This window comes from Silurus meridionalis, chromosome 20 (assembly GCF_014805685.1).
Source record: "Silurus meridionalis isolate SWU-2019-XX chromosome 20, ASM1480568v1, whole genome shotgun sequence".
Taxonomy (NCBI): Eukaryota; Metazoa; Chordata; class Actinopteri; order Siluriformes; family Siluridae; genus Silurus; species Silurus meridionalis.
The window spans coordinates 3,571,556-3,594,626 of NC_060903.1; the positions used below are offsets into that span (position 1 = coordinate 3,571,556).

At 38.4% G+C, this 23,071-nt stretch overlaps 1 protein-coding gene across 5 annotated transcripts in view; it reads left to right on the forward strand.

Annotated features, from left to right (window-relative positions):
- Window positions 1-281: 281 nt before the first annotated feature.
- lrrc24 (leucine rich repeat containing 24) overlaps window positions 282-23,071 on the forward strand; it is a 30,257-nt gene continuing 7,467 nt past the window's right edge. The window contains exons 1-2 of one of the 5 annotated variants that reach the window (XM_046875875.1): window positions 293-385; window positions 549-632. The gene's annotated coding sequence lies outside the window, so the exon portion shown is untranslated. Of the gene's footprint in view, window positions 386-451; window positions 633-1,317; window positions 1,808-8,844; window positions 8,875-23,071 lie in introns of those variants that run through there. The other 4 variants (XM_046875878.1, XM_046875877.1, XM_046875879.1 and 1 more) reach the window with 4 other exon arrangements.

A 23,071-nucleotide genomic window follows, 5' to 3' on the forward strand; every position in this document is an offset into this window, starting at 1 on the left:
ACAAACACACATTTAAAATCATACATTTATTCTTGGAAGAGAAGGGGTTCTATCTGTTCTATTTGCTGCACTGTGTATAAACACAGTGTCCAGACATTTTCATTTGACCAGACATGCATGTTTAAACACTGTCTGTGTTTGTGTGAACTCTGGAGATTCATTCTGCGTGGTTAGCATTCACGGCTGTCGCTTATGGAGTTGAAGTAATTTGCAGAGGTCGGTGCTTGTACACTTTAAGTGGCTGTTGTAAGCTACTTATTGAACACTCCGCAGCTCTCCTGCCCTTCACGCTCGTTTTCACGTTCGGTCGCGTTCACTTTCAGGCGCGGTCCCGTGTCGCTGTCCGTAGTGCTGAACTTCCCCGGCGCTCATTTCTGCACTCTGTGTAAGTGAGCTATTTTAAGGAATTAATCACTGCAAGCTGTTAGAGGTCGGATTTAACCCAATTATTTCTTCAACTTTTACACTTATTTATTTATTTATTTATTTGTTTGTTTGTTTGTTTGTTTGTTTGTTTATACTTTTAATTAACTGGATACAACTTACAGGTAAATAGAGTTTTTTTTTTCCTTTTATATTTTTCCTTGTACTACATAAAACCTAGAGCAGGATACAGGGGTCAGAATTCACAGGTAGTCATGTAAGCAGAAAGACGGACGGACGGACGGACGGACGGACAGATAGATAGATAGATAGATAGATAGATAGATAGATAGATAGATAGATAGATAGATAGATAGAGCACAGAGGGTTAAGGGCCTTGCTCAAGGGCCAAGAGTGGCTAAGCTTGAACCCCCGGCCTTCCGATCAGTAACCCAGCACCTGAGCTACCACTCCCCTTATATAGATAGATAGATAGATAGATAGATAGATAGATAGATAGATAGATAGATAGATAGATAGATAGATAGATAGATAGATTGATTGATTGATTGATTGATGTGTATTCGTGTATGTGTGTGTGTGTGTTATTAATGATGTATATTAATTCAGGTGTGTGCGTGTCGATGTTATACCTGCTTATATTAATATCCCTTTTATCCATGTTTAAATAAATGAATTGCGCGTGCATACACACACACACACACACACACACACACACACACACACACACACACACACACACACACACACACACCGATTCGGTGTAAGTTTAAAAACGCGCTGCCGACACGCGCCGCCAGTTTTGGCACGAGCCTTTTTTTACGTTCCTTTTTTACGCGCGCGTGAGCAGGCGGCTGTGGGGTGCGGGGGGAGAGGATGAGGGAGGTGGAGGGTGGAGGGGGGTAAAAGGGGCGGGGGCTGTTTGACAAAGGAGAGAGGGGGAAACGGAAGGGAGGGTGAGAGCGCGAGAAAGGCAAACGAGGTGTGAAATCCGCGGTCACCGCCGAGGAGGACGCCGGATGTCTCGCGAGCAGAGGGGACAAGAGTGTGATAGAGTGAGAGTGAGCGGAGTGTGTGTGTGTGTGTGTGTGTGTGCGCGCGTGTGTGTGTGTGTAAGAGTGTGTGAGTGAGTGTGAGAGTGGACACGGATTTGATCCGAACAGCGACAAAGTGACTAATGTTCGTTCTGGGTTTCTGAGACGTGGACGCGCACCGACCGGAGCGCGCTTTTATGGCTGATCCGAGCGGCTGATCATCAGAAGGCGACAGACCTCTGGCCTTTAGGCTCCAGATAACAATCGGCTTGATTTTCCAGCTCTGAGATGCCCAGACGTCCAGCCTAAATCCTCCGATACCCTGTAAAGAACGGATTCCGCGACAAAGCGACACAACCAGCACTCAGCACGACCCGCCTGACAACCAGGTCGGTTTTCTTTCACTCATCTGCTCATGTGTGATTATTATTTTTCATGCACGGGCATCGGCATTCATTGCTCCTCACGTTTGCATCACATCCTGTTGGAAGAAGCAGGATTGAGACTGAAAGTGTGAGCTGATCAGGGTTTAATCCACTCATCTTTTTGTGTAGTGAATGTATAATGAGTTTGTCCCCCTCCATTTATTTATTATTATTTATTTACCCATAAATAAATGTATGGCTGTAGGTGCAGGCATTCGAAATGCAGATGTTGGCAAACAGAGTACAGTACATCTGCCCGAAGAGAACATCCACAACCAGTACACAGCAGTATGGAGTTCTGCCAGAGGAAGTAAAAAAAGAAAGAGAGATGGAAAGAGAGAGAGAGAGAGAGCAACAAGATGCAGTGGGAAAACTGGTGGAGGACCAAATGGAAGAATAAAATAGATGTGGATGAAGAAAGACTGAGGAAATAGAAAAAAGAGGTTGGAAGAGAGTGTCTTGAAAGGCAGAAAATATGAGAGGAAGGAATAAAACAGCGTGAAGGTGGAGAAAGATTAAAATATGAAAGAAAGAAGAAAGAAAATAGGAATGAATAGAAGAGAGCGATGTGAAAATGAGAAGAGGTCAAATGAAGGAAGGATGAGTGAAAGGAAAAGTAAAAAAAAAAACAGGGAAAGGAAAAAAATGGGAGAATAATAATGTAAAATAATGTGAAAACAAAAAGAATGGAGGAGAGATAAAAAGGAAAGAAGTGAAAGAAGAGGAAAGAACATGAAGACAAAAGAGTGCATAAAAACGTGTAATAAATGATAGAAGAGATAATGGAAGAATATAGAAGAGTAAAGAGAAGGATGACGATATGAAAGAAAAGGAAAAAGATGAGAAACTGAAATTGGATGAGAGGAACAAATGATAAATGGAAAGACTGACTGAGAAGTTAAGAAAATATAAAGAATTACGAGAAGAAAGTGAAAAGAGGAGAAGACAAGAGAGGAGATGAATGAGTAAGTAATGAAGCAGAAATAGATGAAAAGTGATGAATCGGATGAAAATAGAGTAAAAAAGAGAGGAGAGTACAGGAAACAAAACAGGAGGGAAGAGAGCAAGAGAATGTGAAATGTGAAAGAGGATATTTATGTAAACACAAGAATAATGGGATGATAAAGTAGTGCAACGAGGAATAGAAAAACATAAGGAGTGAATATAATGACAAGGAAAGAGAGTGGGATGAGGCAGGGGCAGAAGAAAAAAAAAAACAAATATAGGAAGAAAAGACAGAGTGAAGGAAAAGTGGGGGGAAAAGAGTAGATGCTGGAGTATTGAATGAAGTGGGAGGAAGAAAAGAAGCCAAGGACTTGAAGAAGAGAGAAGAATGTCTTGAAAGTGGGAAAAGAACGGAGGAAAAGGAGAGACAGTGGAAGAGCAAGCAAATGACTTCACTCTCAGAGATAAAGCGAGGAAATAAGCAGAGTGAAAGAACAAAAAAGAATGAGGGAAAGACAGAGTAAGGGAGGAATGGACAAGTGAGAATGCACTGAAATAGTACTGGGGGCAAAAAGGTTCGGGTTATCAGTGATTTGTTGAGCCGCTCATGTAGATGGATGACTGGTGACAGGAAGTGAAGAGGTGAAACGCTTTGCCGTTCGTCTCATCAGACTGGAAGAGGAAGTGAGAAGATAAAACTGATTACATGTCGACAGCAGAGAAGCTAAAACATAATACACCATCCTATCAATACAGTCTGTGAAGCAGCACCAGGAACGAATACACCACTATACTGTACACAGGCCAAAAGTATACAGACACCCGACCTTCACACTCCTTCTTCACAATGTTCACAATATTGGCTGGATAGAGAAATGGCTGGACAGGTAGATAAATGACTGGAAAATGGATAAATAGATGAACAAAGGAATAGATTCCTTTCATAGATTCCAATCATTTATCCATTCATCCGTCCGTCCTTCCATCCATCCATCCATTCATCCATCCCTGTGTCTGTCCAATCATCCATTTTTTAGTCTCGCTGTCCATTGTCACCTAGTCAGTCATCCATCCATCCATCCATCCATCCATCCATCCATCCATCTATCTATCTATCTATCTATCTATCTATCTATCTATCTATCTATCTATCTATCTATCTATCTATCTATCTATCTATCTATCAAAATCTAGTGCTGAAACAGAAATTCATTCATTCATTGATCAGAAGTACAATATATGGACAAAAGCTTGTGGACACCTGACCATATGATTGGTATGTGTTTATTGAACATCCCATTCCTCGGTTAGTCCCAATTTGCTGGTATAAGAACCTCCACTCCTCTGAGAAGATGTTCCACTGGATTTTGGAAGGTGCTTGTGGACATTTGTGCTCATTCAGTGACAAGGGTGTAAGTAAAATCAGGTTAGTGATTTGGGAAGTCCTGCACATGTTTGGATCTCCTAGTTCACATGAAGCCATTTAAAGACATTAAATAAAATGATGTGCCTCAGAGTTTGTGGTAAAAGTTTGGAAACTGTGTCCCAATACTTTAGTCCTTATATTGTACTTTAATGGAAAAAAGAAAACAGTGTTTTTTACCAAGTGCACATAGCATTCATTTGAGCATGGAGAACAAAGATCTGTGTTTAAAATATTATGATTTAATTATGTAAAATTACTATCTAAATCACATCAACTATTTATTGGTCCAAATCATCTGAACATTTCCTCAGCACTACAGCTTTGTGCTTTGGCTGATTTTGCGTCTTGCAGCTCACTTTTAAAAATCTCACTTGTAACCGAACAGAACGCAGAGGTTGTTTGGTTCACTTCCTGCAGTCTGGTTAAATCGTTTTCATGCTGCAACCGAAGCACACTACAGTTTAATTGGAACCATAACAAGAATGGCTTGCTGAGGCTCTCTCGAACCACTTTATGTCATCCCCACGTGAGTGTGACCGCTGTGTTTTTCACCTAGGCCGAAAGACAGAAGCGCACCAGAGTTTGTTTCAAAGCTGTTAAACAGTGCATATGCTGAAAACATCTGTGTATTATGTACTTAATCTGCCATGCTAGTCCGTGTGCATGAGCGGTTACTATAGAAACAATATTGTAGGACCAATTTTAAATTGTATTTGTCACATATACAAACAGACAAAATGGATAGAAAAAACAATAGAATTAAATTCATCCATCCATCCATCCATCCATCCATCCATCCATCCATCCATCCATCCATCCATCCATCCATCTATCCATGTGTCTGTCCAATCAGATCTATCTATCTATCTATCTATCTATCTATCTATCTATCTATCTATCTATCTATCTATCTATCTATCTATCTATCTATCTATCTATCTATCTATCTATCTATCTGTTCATCTATCTGTTCATCTATTCATCCATTTTCCAGTCATTTATCTATCTAATCATTTCATCTATCCATACATCCGTCCATAAGTAGAATAAAAATAAAAAATGGTATTCACAATAGAATTAAAATAGATTTGTGATTAAAAAGGCCACCCCTCCAGCCCCCCATCCATCCTGTTCATCTATTTATCCATTCAACCAATTGAATTTCTTGAGCTGGAAAAATAAAAGATAGAGTATTGCCACTGACAGTGAAGAAGCACTGACAATGGAGACTCATTTCATAAATCTTAAATAAACATCTCTTTTCACAAAACTTCACCAGAAATCTATTATGCATGCAAAGCGTTTGGCAGCCGAGTCCCTCTGTAAGCCGTTACTATAGGAACCATAAAGTATTAATACCAAGCGCGTTATATACGTTTGTGGTTTGTCTTTCAGCCAGAACTCCTCTCTGAGCCATTGTCATAAAAAATAAATAAATCAATCCCCACCGTCTGACCAGTCCGAATGAAAACAACGCTAGACTGTTTAGGAGGAACATAAGTGAGAGCATCACTTGTGTCCATAATCCTCTTTGTGCTTTTGACTGTGAAATATGAAATGTGTTGTGCATCTCTGATTCCAAATCAAGCCGCCTCAGTTCCAAAACACAAGGCAGATATTGGACAAATTGAGCGAGCTCATTTTTCACAGGCCACATATCGAATGTCAGCTTGATGACCTGTCAGTCACGGATTCGAGATCTTGTGCAGTAAGCATGCCGTTAAGTATAAGACAGGATGGATTTTCCTGGCGAAGGGTATCGACCGTGCCAAAATGGAATCCACAGGTCGCTGAGGAAAGGCGCTGTGCGTCTCGTGGGTTCAGTGCTGCTCTGGTGACTAAGAGTTCGGCTTCACTGGAAGCACAGAGCTGCCATGTCACAGCCGTTGGACGTGCCAGGAATAAAGCAGGCGACGATCGATCCGTTTAGCAAAGCACATGACCGGAGTGGAGATTCAAATCCTTTTGGGCTGCTTGTGAGAATGCAGTAGGATGAAATCAATCTTAACCTGTTCTTTCAATCTGGTATGTGTGTGCGTGTGTGTGTGTGTGTGTGTGTAGATCGATCGACATTGCCAGGTCCAGTGTGTGTGTATTTTGATACTTGTTACTTAAGTAAATGGGATTAAAAACAGTTGGAAAAAAAAAAAAAACCCCAGCAATAAAAAAATAAATAACTTTAGCTGCAAAACAGCGATTCTCCAGAGTCGAATCACCGCTGTATTTTTGCTAACGTGGCCAGTAGATATGATTTAAAAAGGCCCGATTAATTCAGAAGAACTTTGCCAAGTTGCTAACCCCAACAGATTTACAGAAAGCACCACTAAAAGGCATGCATTTTTATCAGGATGTGAAAACTGAACTCACAGTGCCAGGACTCGAGCTGCAGGACCACATCAGAGACAATGAGCTTCTGCGAGTTTGGCAGGAATCATATTTACTGGACATTTTAGCATAAAACACACAAATAGAGTGTACAGCACATCGTAATAAACGGCTGCGATGTTTGGATTGGAAATGTTCATCTCAATTAGTTGAACTACAGGAAACACTAATGTGGAAATGAGGTCTTCGATTAGATCATAATATATTGAGATGGACCCATTTCATTCCAGCTGCCTTTTTAATAAATATTTCTATTAATTATTAACATGTGTGGAAAAGCATTGAATGTTTATTCAGCATCAAGCTGGAATTAAACAAATATATATAAATATATATATATATCCATATAGCTATCAATCTTACCATCCATTATCCATCCAGCTATTTATCTGTAGTCATCCATCTATTCAACCAGCCAGTTATCCATCCATAAATCCATCCATCCATCCATCCATCCATCCATCCATCCATCCATAAATCCATCCATCCATCCATCCATCCATCCATCCATCCATCCATCCATCCATCCATCCATCCATCCAACCATTCAGTTATCAATCTATCCATACAGCTATCCACCTTTCCTGTCATCCATCCATTCACACAGCCAGTCATCCATCCATCCATCCATCCATCCATCCATCCATCCATCCATCCATCCATCCATCCATCCATTCACACAGCCAGTCATCCATCCATCCATCCATCCATCCATCCATCCATCCATCCATCCATCTATCCATCCATCTGTCTATTTATCCATTTTCCTGTCATCCATTCACCTGTCCATCCATGAATCCACTCAGCCAGCCTGATTTGTACCCAGTGCTTTAAAAACACTGTTCCTGAACCACAGGTAAAAACATTTTTCTGCAGATAAATGAGCCAACCAATATACATTAGACCGCTTTGAGGTGTTGACACTGACTGTGAAAGTAACAGTATTAGTCATACTCAAAGCTTAAACCAAGTTTTGAGAGAATTGTAAAAAAATCACTGTATATTATGTTAGCTTTGGGTCACATTTAGCCTATTTTGAAGTATAAACTGTACTGCAAATGATCAAAGCTGAGAGGCTTATAGACCTGTGATGTATTGTATTTATGTGCGCCGCTCTCTAATGGGAGCATTTTTTTTTTCACTCTAGGAGTTTCCAGAGCACAAAAAATCAATATATGCGTGGTGTTAAACCCCAAAACCTCAAAAGTACACTAATAAAGAGTTATTTAACCCTCTATTAAAACTGCTTCAGGTGACAAGTTTGGGTTTAAGATTTAGTACAGACTCTATTCATGAGGTTGAGCTCGGGTCAGGTTGGAGTAGCAGACGACTGGCATGAGGTTTATACCTTGTTTTTTTCCATGTCCTTTTCAGCTTGTTAGCAGGTAAAGTTTATTTGTGAGAACAAGCTTATTTAGCAGTAAGGGAAGGAGTCTTCAGGGTGAGTGGTAAAACACATCAGACCCCACAATATTAGCAAAAAAAAAGATCCTACCACTACTAAGTTGCCATGGCTGGGCCCTTGAGCAAGAACCTTAACCCTCAACTGCTCAGTTGTATGAATGAGATTGAAAGTTGCTCTGGATAAGGGCATCTGCCAAATGGCATAAATGTAAACATAAATGTAAGATATGCACTCACTCAGCTGTTCAGACATCTTGGGAAATTTATTCCACCACCTCGGTGCCAGCCCTGAAAAGAATCTTGTGGTGTACCTCCCCTTTACCCTGAGAGAATCCAAAGTTGTCCATGGATTCATCCGTTCATGTTTTTTTCTGAGCTGAGAAGATTCAGAAAAATTGACATTTCCATTCAGGGAGCACAGTGAGCAACTCTAACCCTAACCCTTTTTTATCCAAGGCATTGTGGGAAAGTTCCTGAGAAGAGGATGTTTTGCGATTAAAACATCAGTGCCCTGACTACTGAATTGCTTTTAACCTAAAGAAGTTCCATCGCCAGTGACATTTTTTTCAAGGACTCCCGTTGCGAAAGCGCAATCTTCAGAGGAGCGATCATAACTACCTTCACAAAATAAAAATGCCTTTTTTGTGGGCTCTTTTTTCATGTATCATCAAGAAAACATTTTGTCCAGACAAAGAGGACAAATATATCCTCACAAGCACACTCGCATAACAGCCTGCCAGAGAAAGTCTTTTGTCAGCATATTCAGTTTTTTTTTTTGTTTGTTTGTTTGCATGCTGTTCTGCCTTCATTGGCATCCTGCTGTGCAATCACGGTTGACCAGGACCACGCAAACACACAGTGATCTTGACACGTAAGCTCAGTATTCAATCGCTGTTTCAATACAACCTGTGTCAGCAAAAATAAATAAATAAATAAATAAATCAGCCAGGCTATATCGATTGTCTTTGGGGTTTAAAATGTAATCTCTATGGATGCAGCAAGGAGCAGGATGCAGGATGCAGGCTTGGCTCTCGAACACAAGCTCGCAATCACTGTGATCACTGGTCTGGTCTGCTTTGGTTTGGTTTTGCATGGCGCTGATATGAATCGTACGTTATTTTGTATAAATGTTTGATGCACAGGGCTCCATTAAGAGTGGGCATTGATTGTCTGGTGTTGTTACAGAACTCTGAAATAGAAGTGATGAGAGTGTAAATACGTACAACCTTGATGGCACAAAACACTTAGCAGGGTGCTGTACATTAGACGGCACAACAGGATGGAGCTGGAGTGCCAGAGAGAGGATAATTGAGTGTTTTTTGCTGTTCGGTTACTGCCTCTTATATATAGGTAAACAGAAATACACTTAAGAACAGCATTTACACTGACACACTGCGGGAAAAAAAAAAAGGAAAACACAGGCATTAGACCAGAAATACACATTCATCTGCATCTACCCAAATATATTCACACAGACCAAGCCAGATATGCCATATGTAACCAAAAACATGACAGGGCATGCTGTTATTTGAAATGAATCAAGGACAAGGTGATACGAAACTATACCGTCACTAAACGAATTATACAGTTGTTTATTTTTTTCGAAAAGCTGCAGTGTTTTATTCTTCCTACATCAAGAAGATCAACAAAATGCTATTTAATATTGAATGGAAATTTTGTAACCAATTATAGTTACGTTTATTGAGGTGGAAAGTCTCAAAAAACAAGTTAGCATTAGTTATCATTTAGGTTACAGCAGCTGTAAACATCTGTTCCCTCACCAGGGTCTCTCTCCTTCTCCATTTCCTCACTCTGTCTGAGTTAATAAAGCAGAAACTCCAGCTTGTCGTGTAACCGAGAAACCTCAGAGTCCTCCATTCCTATCCAAAGACTTTCTGAAAACTTACACGTTACAGCTTAACCACTGAGTCAGGACCCTTGAGACTGTTAAATTAAATGTCTGGTCGCTGAAAAACTTCACCGTTTCCACAATGATCTTCTGGCCTTTGCTTTTGTTTGTGAAGCAGAACGCATACAAATCCGAAGGTAACAAGCATAACAAGCCCCCGTGTAATTTCTTCGCCATTTAAAAGCATATGAGAATGAGTTTGTTCGATTAAACCATGTTAGGAAAAAAAAAAGGTGCACCCTGTATCTATGTGCAAAATGCGTAGTTAATTACAACGTGAAAGGACAAGTCCTGGCAGATTATCTTTGGCATTGACAGTGGTTTGGATGCAACACAGGATTTATTGACGCAAATGGCAAAGCAGACAAATCCAAAGGGCAAAGGCAGACTTGAAGCCATAAACAAGCAACGTTTCAGCCGATCAACAGAGCGACTGGACTAAGCAAAGCAACTCGCCGGAGTAAACAAACATGGTCAAGACATGAATATGGCATTCTCACTGGCAAAAGCTTGCTAATGTGGGTTGTGATGTGAATGGTGTGTATATGTAGTGAAGCAGTTATTAGATAACAATGGGAAGTATGGAGAGCTTTGGATCTGAAGGTCATGAGTTAAAATCCCAGCCACACCAAGGTACCACTCGTGGGCCCCGGAAAAAGGCCCCTTAACCCCATAGTTGTTCAGTTGTATTAATGATATATAAGGAAAGTACCTCTGGATAAGGGTGTCAATGCAATAAATGTGAATTTCTCAAGCATATCAGAGTATTTTAAGCCTCTACATTTCACGCCATTCCTCGCTACCCTTTATTTATGGAAACATAATCAATGTCAAATGAGATGCCGAGAAGCCAAACGTAACCCCATGGTTCTGCTGAGAGTGTGTGAGTGTGGAATAATGGGTCATGTGACAGATGTGTGATGAAGCATGGAGTTTGGTGTTTAGTGGAGGAAACAGGGTTGATGTATTGAGTACTGCTCATTACAGCACAATTGTTTTGGTGTTTGCTGATTAAACTTTGCTTCAGAGTCACGTTATATGAATTTGCTAGGTCATATGGGTCGAATGCTATATTATTTGTAGATTTGTCTATTTTATATTTGGCTAATAACTAGATCCGGTTTGCTCCTTTGGTTGTTGTTAACTAATGAATAAACCAACACATTTATTAAGAGGTATAAATTTTCCTGAAAAAACAGACAAAGGTGAAGATGTTCAGACCGATTTTATTTTTGAAAACAGTCTTTTAAGCCAGATGACAGCCGCTGTTGCTTTTCAGAGCTTATCAACTGTCCGCTAGCAGTTGATTAGTGTGTGTGTGTGTGTGTGTGTGTGTGTGTGTGTGTGCGTTCATTGGTTCAAGGACTTAAATCATATTCATCTGATCCGCATCTTCAGGCTTTGTGCGTCTCGTTCCCCCGATAACAGCCCGCTGTGGCAAAAAGGTAAAAGCTCTGACCGTTAGCATTATTCTGTCTCATCAATACAGCGCATTTGGACAGGAGCATTTAATCAATGTCCTCGCTTTTGCACAGTCACCAAGATAATAAGAGCAACTGAGTCACTCGTTGAGCATAATGGGACACTTGAAGGCTGTCAGATTCACCGAAGGAAAGGGGGCAGAGAGAGAGAAAGAGAGAGAGAGAGAGAGAGAGAGAGAGAGAGAGAGAGAGAGAGAGAGAGAGAGAGAGAGAGAGAGAAGAGAAGAGAAGAGAAGAGAAGAGAAGAGAAGAGAATTGGCCTTTAGGCTAGGCCATGGTGTCATGGAAACAACAGACAATGAGCTCTGATGGGTGAAAGCTTTAGGGCATTGATTAGGGTTCAGTGCGGGTCAGACAGCGCCTGAGTCATGGGGCTGAACGTGTTATTCAATATTTTACCACAGTCCTGTTGAATGAGACAATCGGATTAGTCACAAGATGCCGGTTAGTTTAGTCTAAAAATCACAGGTTCATATCAATGCATTCCTTCAAACACAGTCATTTGTATAGATACAGCTTCCCACCATCATTTAGCAATCAACATAATCCAATTAAAAAATATGTGTAACTGTTGAGACGTTAAGGGTTTTCTGTGAGGGAATGTCCATTGAACACTTTTAGATTCCAGTGAGAATGGAGTAAATGTAAGATTTACTATAGTTTTGGTTATAAGCTTATTAAAAAAGAAAAAACACTATTGAGGAAGAACGTATGTTTATAGCTGCTTTAATATAAGTGTGAACAGGTTCCACAGCATCAGCACTTGTTTTTTTCATTCGAATGTCTTCAGGATGGAAGATTTTACATTTTTTTTAAGTAAGTAAAATGACAATCTGGTAGAGAGAAATAAAACGAGTCTGGTGAGGGAACAGCTGTTTATATCTGCTATAACAACTTATTTTGTAGATTTTCCACAATGTTAAAAGTTGCTAGAACTGGATTCAACGTACATTGTGTTCTTTTTTAATTTTACTAAATAAATAATGTTGCTATAAGGAAAAAAATGGTGCATTGGTACCTGCATCCTACCATTCCTTCACTGATTATTGTTTTCCATTACCAGTATGTCACATTGCATTTATATTTTGCTATATTAGTTATTGTATGTAAATTAACAGTAACCATCAGTTTATCCCTTAATGATTGCGCCAGTGGCGTCTGTAGCAAAGGAAAACTCCTTGAGATGGCATGAGGATGAAACTTTGCGAGTTACCAGACACAAATGGGAACTCATCCTCATCTGAGTGGCACCGAATGTCCATTCATTAGAGTTTCATCACTACTGAGGTGTACAGTTAAATGCAGAACTGTTCATGCAACCTGTGGACCTGAAACATTGTAGTTAATTTTAACTGCATATTTACAGTATTTATATAAATACACCATTATACATCAATGCATTGCAGTAAAATAGACCTCCTGTCAGCTCCACACACATCTCTGAATCTGAAGGTGAACAAAGTGCTGAGGCCCCTTGGTGTTTTTTTTGTTTTTTTTTGGCAGCGCAGTTACTTGTTTTTTGGCAGAAATTGGACTTGTTCAGCATGAAATGATGATTCCACGATGCATCAAGTGACAGATTTAGAATGATTATGCTGAAGAGGATTACAAAGGGCTGTAACAAACCATGTTGGCCTGTGGACAGATGATTAGTAAGTGGCAACTGAGCGAGCATACAAAGCAGCTGCTTAGACCTTAAACATGATTGTGCAAGTGTGCACAATTTACTTGGATATCAATCCATAATAATTACTGCAAGTAAACCAAGATACAAACTTCAATATTGCATTTAAACAAAAGATCTTTGGGCAAACAATGTGACTTGACATGTGTTTGTCTGTTGGTTATTTTGTCCTGGTCTTCTGCTTTAAGGACTGGCAACAAATTTCAACTGGTTTCATGCAATTGTCCACTATGCATAAAACTGACAGATTGATGTGATCCAGCTGGCATAGAGACAACAGGATAATGTTCTGCTGGTGCAGCTTTACTCTTGCTATATTAGCAGGCAAAGTGTGCGTCCAACCCAGAAGGCAATATGAGTCTGGCAGCTCATTTTAAATGAGGGAAAATCCTTAATCAACTGTATGTCGGAGTGAGGGTGCCATCTGTTTTGGTAACTGTAGTCATCTTTCAGTCTCTTTCTTATGCGCACATTCAGATGCGAGGGAAAGCAAACCCAATTCAAGCAGACTTGTTTTCTGTAAATGCACACTGTGACTTCATTCTGCCCATATACAAGTGCATCACTACTTCCTTTTTTTTTTTGTTAAAAGAAAAAAAGTAGATTTGTCTTCACTTGCTGAAAATATTTGAAGGAAAAGAAATCCATTTTGTACCAGGTAATTAAAGTAAAGAAACAGAAGTCGACTTTGTGAATGCTAATTCTTTTGCTGCACAATTGTAACACCTGTTATAATTACACACATTTGTGCTTCAGAGACTCTCAGACTGTTACTGAAGAATATCAAACAATTGCACTCATCAAATTGCAGTTATTGGAAGTAAGATGTTATAAATACATTTTTAGAAATCAAGCATTTTTATTTAAACCATGGCATCGATATACAATACCATAGTAACCATGGTTTCTATAATAAAACAACACAAAAACATAAAATAGTTGCTAATGTCAGAGCTCTCCTGAAAATATATTTAAAATATAAAGAAAGCTATTGAAGAACTATTTTAGATATTTGACCTTGTTCTGACCTTGCCCCTGTTTGGGCAATTCCAAAATCTAATCATCTGCTCGTTCCAATGATAAGCCCTTATACATTTTTCCAAAATTCAATCTCTCGTTCTTGCTAGACGAACCAACACACTGACGGATGGACAGACAGATGGACGAAAAAAAGAAACTGTAGCTAGCAATGGTTTGGGTCTTAATTTCTTGAACATGAAGGTATAAGTAACATCTTTATATGACGAACATGAAAGAAACAATTTCAAACACTTGGCCTTGATGTGAACCTGACCCTGCTTGGATCAATTCCAAACTCAGATCAGACCATCTGCTGGTTTTCAACTGCTTGTTGGGGGAAAAGGATTAGAAATCTTGGATGGACAAACAAACAGCTGTGGTAGAATTTCCAATAAAACGTGATCAAATCTAAAAGCTCTCAAGGTTGTGATGCCAAGCGTTAGATTTAATAGAAAGAAAGAAAGAAACTGAAGCAACTAAGACAAATAATCCTTTTAAACTGTCATATACAATTATGTATTATTTTAATACTTTGTTGTAAACCAAAAAAATAATTATCTTGGGCTTTCCTTTGTTTTTGCTAAACAAAGACATTCTCGTATTTAACTATCACGCATTTATTCCTATTCGGCTCACATATACTGGTTCTATTCCTAAACATTACGATTATAAAGAACTCATGATTAAATTATTTGTACAACAGTGTAACCATATTCTAAACAAATCAAACGCTTTTCACGTGATGCATATCGGATATTACAAATGAACAAATTAGAAATATGAACAAACTAATATTAATTGAATACAACAAAACACAGAACAACCTGTTTACCACCTTCATTTACCATAGAAAAACAAGCCAAATGATAATGCATCAAACGGGTGGCATCTTTGCCTGTCCATAATCTACATCCAATCAGCTATTGGAATTAGTGCTGCTACTAACGATTATTTCAATAATTAATTAATTGGATTGGTTATTTTTTTCAGATTCATCTATAAAAAAAAATATAAAAATTCAATAAGCTGTTTTGCTTATTATAACTATATAGAACCCTATTTATGTATAAATGTGTACTTAACAATTTCTCCTTTGAACAAATTCATTCATTCTGCATTGTTTCTTTCTGTGAAAAAATAATAAATAAATAAAAATAAAGGGCTTTTGAGTATGCAAGGTGTAAATTGTGTAAATCAAGATTTGTATCGTTTAATGATAATTGCAGATGGCAAACTGACAACCACGCTTTAAAGAAATACACCGACATTTTGATTAGTTGTGAAGATATAAGCATCAAGAATATAGTCAATTTAATTTTGTATAATAATTCAATTATATATGCATACATTAAATAGACAAACATTGAAAACAAACATTTGAATGTAGTAAAGCTGCAGTAAATCACGTTTGAAAACAGATAAGTTGACTGTTGTAGCAGCAAATGCTATAAAAGAGAATGGAACGGAGAAACGCAGCAAACTAACAGGTTGAAAAAGAAAAGAAAAAATATGCATTGCTGTACAAATCCATAAGCATTCACCAAAAAAAACACAACAGTAACTAAACATGGAATTATTTACTATTACTGTTATTTTAGATTCAGTGTTTGTTTGCACCGTTGTAATTGAATCTATCGCTATGTTGCAAGCGAGGTGATTGTTAGCAAACAAACAAACAGTTTACACAATAGCACTTTATTAAACTATACTATTTTACATGATGAGGATTATACAGGTTTTGCTTCTGATGTTTCGCTGTCATCCGTGACACTGTTTTCTTTTCCTGCTTCCAGTTGATGTACTCTTTATTTCGCAATATCGGCATTAGATGACAACGTTTTTTTTAGCGATTATTATCGATTTTATCGATTTGTTGTAGCCCTAATTGTAATTATATCATGTTTTTTTTATTACTGTCAGAGATACAGTATAGCATACAGGGTCATTTATATATAATGGTGTTGGGTAGTCAAGGTTGGGATTCGGTTCAGGAAGACCATGAAATGCATTGAAGCGAATTCAAAATAAGTTAAATTGCGGGTGGTTCTAATTCTATTTCCTGCATTTTGAGCTATTTACACTGTTAAAAAGTTGGATTCTCATTCAGAACACCTTCAAGATCATCATCAGTTTATTCACAGCTTCCCAGGTACACAGTTTCATCTCCTCCATTGTTTGGGAGTCTGTTCACGTAGCAAACGAAACCCTTGGAAGCAAAATGCCGCTTTTTTGCTCACAATTTCTCCCTGGCAGGAAGAGAATAGCGTCTGAGTAAAGGACAGTATGTCTGTACGGCGCTGACGGAAATAGCTTGTCGTTTCTGTGGCAATGTTTATCAGTCCCCCCCTTTTTCTTTTTTTTCCAATTTCATGCTTGGGAAAGATAAAATGGCTTATGTAGGGCACATTATATTAATCTAGAACCTCTAAATACTTGCTGAATTAGGCAGCTGCATGAAATATTAACGCCTTGTTCACGCCTCAGTGCTCTGTTTATGTGAAGTTTTTACTCCACTGAAGTTGCTTCAGAAACACCGAGATAATACGTGTTCAAACAAACGCTTTGATCAGATCCGAGTTTCCTTGTTATATATTTTTGACTTTGGTATGTCTTTTTTTTTTTTTTTTTTAACATGACCTATTTTTTCCCCCCACATCACACTGTTAGGAGATAATCTCTGTTTACGGTTCCTCCTGAATTTAGCTTTCCTTCCCAGAGCTGGCATTCTGATCAGCATGCTGCTGTTCCCTTCCACCATCTGGGCTCATCACGGAACATGATTTTGATCTCGACCGAGTATTCCTGGATCTCTATGCAGCCATGCTTTAAATCTGATGCCTGAGGGTTTGTGTTCGTTGCCTCAAAATAAAAAAAAGGAGCGTGAGAAGGAATGACAGAAAAGCCTTCTAGGCAGTAGATTTTGATATTTGGATGATTACAGTGACAAAACTCTCCCGGCAGAGTCTGTGAGCTACGTGCCAGGCCACGAGGGGCGAACCACCTCATCTGTTTATCCTCAAGAACGAAAACAAGAGGAGCAGAGATGAGGGCGTGCCTTTTTGCCCAAGTCTTTCATTAACCGTAGTTCAAAAGAAAACCATAGGTTGCTCTCCAGGGACAGTTCTATTGGGCTGTGTGGAGAAGGAATAGCTTCTAATATTACTTCAGTGGATGTGTTTGTTGTTGGTTGTGGTTGCACTCAATCGTGTGTGAGTTTTTTTTTTTTATATATCATTTGTGGCCTCTTTTCTTCCTCTTTCCTTTTCTTGTTTCTCTAGCTCTCTCTCTCGCTCGGTGTCTCCACCTGACAGATTGCACAGCTGATCTTTTCTAACGAGATGCCTGTCATAGATCGGTGCGGATGAAAGCGAGGACAGGAATAATAACCCTGAGAGAAATGACAGCATTGTGCTCTTTCTACCTGATATATTGATGGTGTACTCGGAGCCGGTCGAGTCACTGTTTCATTAGAAGTCGTCTCACAGCCGTGGTATAGCCATATAAGCTGGCAGTGTATTTGTAAACAGAGCTTTCTGTCGAGTGAGGAATACCTATAGGCCATAGGTAATTTTTTTTTGTCATTTTCTTTCCTGTGGTTTTCTTTTTTTGCTTGTAAATTGGGTCTGAGTCACTGATGGATTGACGGTGAAAATGTCAACAGTTTTGAATAATGCCTCATATCACATGGTCTCATCGATTGCATAATAAAAACAACTTAAACTGAGATAGATATACAGTAGTGGACAGTTATGAAGTAAACGTAATTTTGTTACTATACTAAAGAAGCTTTTCCGTGTTTTTATGTACTTTACTGAGGTATTTCCATTTGGGGAGACTTTAACATCACTGCATTTTAAAGTCATATATCTTACTTTTTTTACTTAACTACATTTTTGGTGAATTGATCGTTCCTTTTTATTTGTGATTGGATAAAAACATAACTTGTCAAGCACGCAGCAAACCACCAATCAGGATCGAGCGTGCGTGAACTTGTTTTGATTGGCGCTTTGCAACTGTGACTCTAAGTAGTTGAAACGAAGGTTTTGGGCTCATGATAATTTTAATAGATACCAATCAGTGTTTGACTAATTAATATCATTTTAATAATAGATTGCTGTGCTAAGAGTAGCATGAGAGTTTTTTTTTCACATAAACTGAGTTGAGTCTTGTGACAAAAATGATATATTGGGAACATTATAGCCATAATAAATCTTAGCACTTGTTTAAAGGAAGCACTTTTACTTTTACTGGAGTCATATTTTACCGAGTGTATCTCTACTTTAACTCAAGTACATGGTTTGCGTACTCTGTCCACCACTGATAGGTAGCTGCATTCACGGTTTCTAACTTTTCTAAGGTTGGTGATATGCTTTCTCCAAATACCAAGCAACTATTGTAACCCTTACAGTCAAGATCTAAATTCATGCGTCTGCCATCTGTCCTTTCAAGCACTTTGATTGGATAGAGTATGCTTTGGGGAATTTTTTTTTTTTGGGTGGTGGGGGGGGCAGACAGAAAATCATCCACTTTGTCCTTGTTCATTAACATGATGACTGTATTCCACATGCGATTTCTCAATCACTGCTGATGAGGTGTTGTGATTGCGTCAGAGAAGCAGGCTGAAAAATATCAGCCCATATGGAGATCTAAGGGGAGTTTTATTCTGTGTAATCATCCTGTCACTGATTGGCTGCCTGAATGGCTTGTGCATTTTCTTTCCTTTTTGTTAGTGCTGTTGGTGCTTCATTGTACAAAAATCCAAAATCTCATATATTCAACCATCCATTAATATTCGATACTGATTATCCTACATATGGTCATAGGAAGCATGGCCCAGTGTTCTTCTCTTCGGATCTGTTTAATTCATCTTGACACACCGACCTCTTTATGGAGTTTTTTTTTTTCAAAGTGAGAAAGGATGGATCCATATCAACAGCCTAAAGATTTATAAAGTTACTGAGCAAATTAACTTTGAAGATGGATTTGGACTGTAATTAATATCAGCAGTCTACTACAATGGCTCAAGACCAAATATTGCATAAACAGTTTTGCATTTAAGCGCCCATTACTGAACAGAACAACAATGATGGAACTGTAATGTCATTAGGGACAAACTTACAATTATAACGAATAACATTATAGGCACTAAAATGTTATCTCCTTAAAGCTGTTTTAAAACAATGACCTATTGTTGAAAGCCTGGAGGACTCAGGGCACAATTGCACACACACACACACACACACACACACACACACACACACACACACACACACACACACACATTACAAACACTTTGAAATGGCAATTAGCTTACAAAACATATAATAAACCTATGCATTGTAGGAACATAGTAGCTTAGTGGTTGAGGAGATGACTGTTACACTGGACGGTTGTGACTTTGAATCCCAGCACAGTCAATCTGCCGCTCCTGGGCCCTTGTGCAAGGCCCTTAACACTCGATTGCTCAGTTGTATAAATGAGATAATTGCTAGTCACTCTGCCAAATGTAGATCCAGCTTGAAACCTGTCACACCTTCAAACCATTACTGTTAAACTGTTGTTACACTATTTTTTGATTAAATGACAGACTGCTTTCTTGTTGTGTGAGAGACATTTATTAGGTTTTATCAGGATATACAGGTTATTTTTGCGTTTTGCAGCATTTTCTTTGGTATCTTGTACTGTAATTAATATCAGTACTGTAATATCTGCTACAATGGCTCCGGACCATTGGTCACAGGTTGCATTTAATCATCTATTACGTATATAATCGTCTATTTCTTACAGTCGCCACTGACTCACTCATTAGGGACAAACTTACAGTTATTAGGAACAATCTTATACATTCTTATAACTTATACATACTTTATCACTGTAAAAAAATAAAAATGAAGTGAATTGAAGCTGGACTTCTCTAGTAAGATCATATAATCAAAAAATATGCCTAAGAAATCAGAAGCTAGTAGAAGCTCCAACTTGCTATGAAACCATGTTAAAAGATATAATCTAAAAAAAAATTAAAGAAAAGGCAAGCACACTTAACACAGTGAGTCCATCGAGGAAAGCTGGAGGTTATATTGCACTGGATACACACAAAACCTCTCGTGTACTATTCCTGCCCAGGGCTACGTCTCCCACATGCTGTTTGGTTTCTCTCAGCTTTTGGATTTAGGATTTGTGCAAAGGTTGTTGTTGTTGCCAATTACTACTGACCTTAATCAAAAGCCATGCAAAATCTGTTGTGAAAGAGTGTGTATATACACATATCCAGGTTTTTCAGAAACGCAAAGATTACATCAAGAAGAGAAGGACATCAGTGCATTTTTATTTTCATATTTGAAGTAGAGTTGCTTGCAAAATACAAATGGATTCCAATGAGTCACGGTTAAGTCACAAGTCTCAAAGTTGCTACAAATATACTGTAAATGTCTTCTATTTCACTCTTATCTGTCAGGTTGTTATCATGAGTATGGATTAATTATTTTGTGCTTGCGCATGCAAACCCGGGACCTTCAACAAAGTCAGTTCTCACAACACACTCTTTACTTTATTATGAATATATGGGGGAAAAAAAACAACCTTTCTGGTGTGCTGATAAACAGAGATGTACGTGCACACATCCTTCACTCAAGTTGAAGTACAGATTCTCATGCCTTTAAAAACTTATGTTCTAAAAGTTGAAGTTCTGACTACACTTTTTCACTAAAGTTAAAGTAAAGAAGTTTGGGCTCTGACATGTACTTAAGTAAAAAATAGCCAATTGCAACTACCTGTTTTAGTGTCACGTTGGGAACTGGACCTCACATCATATTAATATATTAATACAAATCTATTTCAAATGTTGTTACCTAATGAATGTATCCAGGCTGAACATCCACCATATAAAACACAAGCATAGCAACGATGATGATGATCATGTGATCAGGAATGTCTTTGTTTTCAGCCATGTTTACATTGCGGATTCCCTCTGTCTCATCCACATCAACCCCATAATTGTTGTTTATTTCTACCTTGTTCATTGTTAGTTTCGTAGGCTAGCCTTCATCTGTGGTGTGTGATAACCACTAAATGACACACCACTGGTAGGTTAAAAAAAAAGCGCAATAAGGTTGATGGGCTGAAAATGGTGTGCAATAAAAAGAAAAAGTATTGATCATGTAACCATATAGATTAAAACTAATGTAACGAGCCTGGTTTGAAAATCAAATGAGTATACATTACAGATGTTTGTGTAAAAATGTGAAAGTAAAATGTTGTCCGAAAAAAAAAAAATTGTAAAGTACTGAAACCACCAAAATCTATTTAAGTACAGTAATGATACGTATTTGTACTTCGTTACTTTCCACCTCCGCTGATGAGAAACCCGAACTGCATGATGTAGTAGTTTATACACAAGTCCTTTATAAAAAAATTGTAGCTCACTGAAAAATCCCAAAGCTGTGATATTATTTGTGTTTGTGACTGTCACACTATCAAGAAATAGTCCTTCTTGATTTTGTGTGTCAGGATAGAAGTCATGCTGAATTGCCAGAGACACAAATTTCTCTGAGGTTTTTTTTCAGATTTTTTCAAAATTGAGGAATGTACTTGCAGACCTGCTCCCAGTGCTGATGTTCCCCCCTGAATCAGAATCAGGCACTACACACTCACTCATTCTGGAGGAATTGTAAGAATTGAGTTTATATAACTGATCTTTTTTTTGGGCTATGATCAAATCCTAGGATCAAGGTCTGCAGTTTGGCAACTACATTAATAAAATGTTCTAGCCTGTAACCTGCTCTCTAGTTCAATCCTGTTATAGTAGAGCTAATTCAAAGGTTTGCTGCAAAATTAGATCTATGCAAAGCTTTCTATCGTTACCTCTTCAATCTTCTGAGATCTCAGAAGCTCATTTTTTACAGTTTCATGTAATGCCTTTTGGCATCCACAATGCACCCAACACTTTTTAAACACTGTCTTGTCTCTTTTTATTTGTCCTTTGCAAATGAATGATATACATGTCATAATTGTTGGGTGAAAAGGTCAGGACAAGGACTGTGAAGACTTGTTGAAATTTCAGGAAGATTGGGATTGCCAATTTGTGTATTTTGTAATTGAATAATTTCTGTGTTATTTGCCACACTTATATGAGGCACAATATTCGAGTTTTCTAAATATATTTCAAGGATTTTCTTTGTAAACAGATTAAACACAATGTTGCTCGAAAGCCAACATGGTCCCGTTTTCTCTTTCTTCTCGTCTGTTTTATTTCCAAGCCTAATTAGTCGCTCTTCTTGTTAGGTAGATATTTTTCTTTATTATTTCAGCCTTGCTCTTTCCCAGAGTCATTTTCAATCTGTGCTCTTTTAGCCTTTTGTTCAGCGACTTTGTTCAGTGTTTAATTTACATTTTACTTCCTCACCAATTTTATGCCCCGGCCCAAATCTTTGCTCAAGATCTAATATTATCCAACTTTATTTATTTATTAGTGGCTCACCTCTCTGTTGATGCAGCATTCCACTTTTTCTGAATTTATATCGATGCTCTACCACCAGACACGTCTGAGGTAACGGATGTTTTGGCAGCGATTTGGCATGGTGACTTTGTTTCAGCCTAATATGTGACTGACTCAGAGCTGACAATCTGATCAGCATGTTGTAGTGCCTGTCCTCCATCTGGGCTCATTATAGTACGCAATTCGGGTCTGGATATTCTTAGATTTACATCCTCTCTTGTTTTTAAAACGGTGCCAGAGGCTGTAAGTTATGGGTGTGTGATTTTGTAACCACGTCTTCATCAAAGAAATGAAAGACTGAGTGACATAAAAGGCAGTAGATTTTGATTACAGCAAGAAAGCTTCTCCACGGAATAGCAGAGCGGCAAAGAAAAAAAAAACACTACACCTCGTCTATTTATCCGAGAAAACATAAAAGAGACAGAGCGAGAGATGCGAAGTGAAAAAGAACTCCGTAAGACTCCATGTGCACCTCTCTTG